The sequence below is a fragment of the Juglans regia genome, chromosome 2 (assembly GCF_001411555.2).
Source record: "Juglans regia cultivar Chandler chromosome 2, Walnut 2.0, whole genome shotgun sequence".
Classification (NCBI taxonomy): domain Eukaryota; kingdom Viridiplantae; phylum Streptophyta; class Magnoliopsida; order Fagales; family Juglandaceae; genus Juglans; species Juglans regia.
In genome coordinates this window covers 19,859,170-19,864,193 of record NC_049902.1, presented here as the reverse complement: position 1 = coordinate 19,864,193, position 5,024 = coordinate 19,859,170, and the positions used below count along the sequence as shown (strand labels likewise).

Genomic DNA, 5,024 nt, shown 5'->3' with positions numbered 1-5,024 from the left:
AATTAGATTTTATTAATAAAAAATAGTTTTATTTATACTTTTTTATAAGAACTTATATAAATATTATCTATTTAAAATTTATACAAATTATTTCTCATTTATCATACCCACATATTGTTATTATATATCATTCTACCTTAGTGGACCAAAATTTTAGGAACATCTCCGATATATAAGCTGTGCGTTCAGAAATCTCAGATATAGAAGGAAGGAAGGAAGGAAGGCAGGCAGGCAAACAAACAAAATAATTAAATAATTAAAGAGATACAGACATGGAGATAGGGATCACCTATCATGCGCCAAAGAACACGGCCTGTGTGATAAAGTGTTAAAAATTACATGATTAAGTTGCTAAAATGAATTATTTGTTTAACCAAAAAAATGAATTAAGCACTTAATTATATAGTAAAGTTTAATACTTGACTCAATGTTAAATTCTGATTAATATTCCAAATTTTATTCTGATATTTTACTTATGTTGCAGGGCATTGTGGGAAAGATGTTAAAAATATATGGGTATTATTGGAAGTACCCAACTAGCATGGCAGCAACAAAAGAAATGCACAGCAGCTAGGGATTGGAAACAAAATAAAGAAAAGAAATGAAAGAGGGCTTCACGACAGCAAGCTTCACGCACGCGAAGACGCACTGCAGGGGAGGCAAGATAGTGGCTTCACAGCGTGGCCTCGCAGCTGGAACTTGGGCTCAAGAGACGCACTGCAGAGGAGGACTGGAGTCAAAATGCAAGGGGCTTAGGATGAAACGCACAGTTGAAGGCGCGAACAGCAGGACCTGGAACGAGCGCACTGCAGAGGTGAAACGCAAACTCACGCACGCGAAACACTAGTGCTGGGCTGAGACTTGAAATGCAGAATCCGTGCTGGGCTGAGAATCAAAACGCACTGCAAGAACCTGGGTTGGATCGAGCAGCTCACACGGCCAAACTCATGCACGCCAAGTGCTGGGCTGAGGATGAAACACAGCTGGGATGCAAAGGTGAAACGCAAAACGCAGTAGAATCACACACGGTAGACGCAAAACGCAGAGAGGGAGAGAGTATAAAAAGAAAGATTTTGGCCGAGCGCATCTCTCTCGTATTTTATTTTTCAGATTTATTTCTTCTACTGGTTCTTCTTCGTCTTTTGGGGTTTTAGCAAATTTTGGATTACAGCATTTTTCTTTTCCTGCAATTTTCGTTCAGTGCAGTAGTTAAAGATGTTTGAATTTAATCTTTTTGGACATTTTGTTAATCTAGAGATGATAGGCTAGATTTTTAGCTTGGGATTCAATGAGTAACTCATAACTATTTGGGATTGGATTTTCTTTGATATTTAGTGTTTTTGATGATTAACTTGATGGATTATATTTCAATTTGCATCTAGAAAAGATTAGAGTTCTTTGTTCTTGGTTTAGATCAGTTGTAGACGTTAAGGCACAATTGATACTTGAACAAGTAACATGACTTTGATGGTTTTCTTTCACTTTTCTATAGTTGCCATATAATTTGTCAAGTAGTTTTATTAGAATAAAAATTGTGGTTCATTGCTATATTATCCGACCATGATTTCTAGGAATGAGAGAATGGTTGGGAGAAGATGAAAAGAGAAGTAAATCCATCACCAAATTAGTGGGCGAAAATTGCATCCCAAGTGTTTGTTTATTTACTTTTTACAAGTTTAAGTCAACTTCCGCACATTTCCTTTAAATCTCTTGATTGTTAGCAATTTTAGAAAAATAGATTCACTTTTATTTTCAGCTTTACTTGTGCTTGAAATTCCCTACAATTTGACTCATAATTCATTCCACACTCCCATAGTAAATAGCCCAATTTAGGTGTTAATATTGTTAGTGGTAAAGTTTTGAAATTTATTTCTCATTTCATATTTTTTTGTTCATTGCTAGCTCATTTAGTTTACTGTTTTCTTATCATTTTAAAATTTCGTGTCACCACAAACGGTAATATGTTGTCTTGCGAATATGAAGTATTTGCTAAATTCTCATTGTCCCTGTGAATTCGATCTTGGGATTTACCCTTGTATTACTTTGACAGCTTCTACGCTTGAAACTCAAAATTAAAAGCTTATCACGTTTTTGGGGCCGTTGCCGGGGACAACTGGTGTTTAGCAAAGTATTCTCATATTGTTGAGAAGAAGTTTGTAGCGCTGTGAACCTCTTCACAGCTTGGGTGACATTTTTCTTTATTTTTTTGTTGTTGTTTGTCTTGCATATTCTTTTATTTTCTGTTCTTGTTTGTATGACTGGTTGGACTAGGGACCAAACTTCTCGGTTGGTTAAGACAGAATCACAAGCATCTTTTACCTCAGCATCACTTTCTCTTGAGTCATCTTCTGACACTAATAGTACCATGGCTGAAAATGAGATTCATGATCGGGAAGTAGTGAATCAGAATAGGACACGTAGAGATTATTTACAACCTGTTAGAATTAGCACACCCTCATGCATAATCCTACCTTGAATGCAAATGTCTTTAATTTCAAACCTGAAATGATTCCATTAATTCCACATTTTCATGGCATGGATTCCGAGAATCCGTACCTTCATATCAAAGAATTTGAAGAGGTTTGTTCTACATTCATGGACTGGACATGCACTGAGGAGGTTATTAGATTAAAGTTGTTTCCATTTTCCTTGAAAGATAAGGCTAAAACATGGCTAAATGCATTGAGACCTAGAACCATAGGCACATGGCAGGAAATGCAAATTGAATTTTTGAAGAAATTTTTTCCAATACATAGGACAAATGCACTTAAAAGGCAAATCATGAACTTTACCCAAAAAGATTCTAAAACTTTTTATCAAAGTTGGGAAAGGTTCAAGGATCTTTTAAATGCTTGTCCTCATCATGGTTATGAAAATTGGCGTTTGATAAGGTTTTTTTATGAAAGTTTGACAACTAAAATGCGCCAATTTGTACAAACCATGTGTAATGGAGAATTTTTTGACAAAGAGCCTGAGGAAGCATTTGAATATTTTGATTACCTTCCTGAAAATGCTCAATCTTGGGACACAACTGATGTGCATGATAGGTCTAGGCAAGTTGAGTCTGGTCATGGAAAATATACTTTAAAAGAAGATGATGATTTGCGTGCTAAATTAACCTTGTTGTCTAGAAAAATGGAAGCCATGGAATTGAAAAAGGTAAATGAAGTGCATGCTGTCCATAAAAATTCAGAGAAGTGTAGTATATGTCAGGATCATGGGCATTCAACTAATGAGTGTCCCACGATCCCCGCATTCAAAGAGATATTGTTGGACCAATCTAATGCTGTAAATATGATACAAAAACTATATTCTAGTCTTTACTCTAATTCTTACAATCCAGGATGGAGAAACCACCCAAATTTTGGGTGGAGGAATGACCATCAAGTAGCTCCAGCAGCCTTGGCTCCGGGACCCTCTTAACTCGCAATTCAAGCAACTCCAATGCAAAAGAAGGGATTTGAAGAGACAATACAGCAATTGTCAAACACCTTGCAGCAGTTTATGCAAGGTCAAGCGACAATCAACAATCAAAACACTCAAGCGATAAATGACATTCGGAGCATACTTATAAAGATGACTACAACATGGAGCTCTCAAGAGAAAGGAAAACTTCCTGAACAACCTCAACCGAATCCACAAAGTCAGCCACCACAAGGAGCGGTTGAGAGTTCAAATGTAAGGCAAGTGAAGGCAGTCACTACTTTGAGAAATGGTAGGGTGGTGAACATTCCAGCTCAAGTTTCAGGCAAGGCTGGTAAGGTCTCTAAACTTGTACAAAATGAGGCTGAAAATGGTGAGTTTGAACAAAATGAAACTGAAACTAAAAAGATTTCATGTCCTGTGCCTGCTCCTTTTCCTCAAAGATTGGATCCTCTGCACAAAGACAAACACCAATCTGAAATTTTAGAAATATTCAAGCAAGTTAGGATTAATATCCCTTTGTTGGATGCAATTCAACAAATTCCTACATATGCTTAGTTTCTAAAAGATTTGTGTACGGTTAAAAGGAAGTTAAATGTGCAAAAGAAAGCTTTTCTTACTAAGCAGGTCAATACCATAATTCAGAGTAATACCCCACCAAAATATAAAGACCCTGGTTCACCAACAATTGCTTGTGTTATAGGAAGTTCAAAAATTGGTCAAGCATTGTCAGATCTAGGTTCAAGTGTGAATTTACTGCCTTACAATGTTTATGAGCAACTTGGTTTGGGAGAATTAAAACCAACTCTTATCATTTTACAACTAGCAGACAGGTCTATTAAAATGCCAAGAGGAGTTGTTGAGGATGTCTTGGTTCAAGTGCATAAATTCTTTTATCCCGTAGATTTTGTTGTGTTGGATGTTCACTTGACACCAAAATCTTCTTTTCAAGCACCTATGATTCTTGGGAGACCTTTTCTTGCTACTTCAAATGCATTAATAAATTGTAGGAGTGGTGTTTTAAAGCTGAGTTTTGGGAACATGACCCTTGAACTAAACATTTTCAATATTTATAGGCAACCTCAAGACTTGGAAGATGTACAAGAAGTGAATTTGTTGGAAGGCATCCTTGAGGAAGAGACTTATTTGGCATACCAGCCCACTAACCTGTTGTTTGAGTTAGAAAATATTTGTGAACTCATCACTGATGATACCCCTATTGATGTTTCTCATGTTTTTAATGCAGAAAATAAATTTGAGACTAAAAGGGGGCCAAAGATTGAGCAACTCTCACCATTGACAATAAGTTTGAAGCCTTCAGCAAATGAAATCCCAACACTAGAGCTGAAGCTATTGCCGAATGACCTGAAATATGCATTTCTGGGACCGGATAGCACCTTCCTAGTGGTGATTTCAGCCTAACTCACTTATGATCAAGAAGGGAAATTGATGGAAGTCTTAAAGCAGCACAAAGGTGCCATTGGGTGGACAATCGCAGATATAAAAGGTATAAATTCTCTTGTGTGCACTTATAGGATTTATTTAGAAGAAAATGCTAAAGACTCTAGGGAGATGCAAAGAAGATTAAATCCTACCATGAA

At 36.6% G+C, this 5,024-nt stretch overlaps 1 non-coding gene across 1 annotated transcript; it reads right to left on the bottom strand.

Moving 5' to 3' along the window:
• Window positions 1–2,763: 2,763 nt before the first annotated feature.
• Window positions 2,764–2,870, bottom strand: LOC118347811. Its single transcript, XR_004800958.1, has one exon. It is a non-coding gene; the product is annotated as a small nucleolar RNA R71 (small nucleolar RNA).
• Between the last annotated feature and the right edge of the window lie 2,154 nt (window positions 2,871–5,024).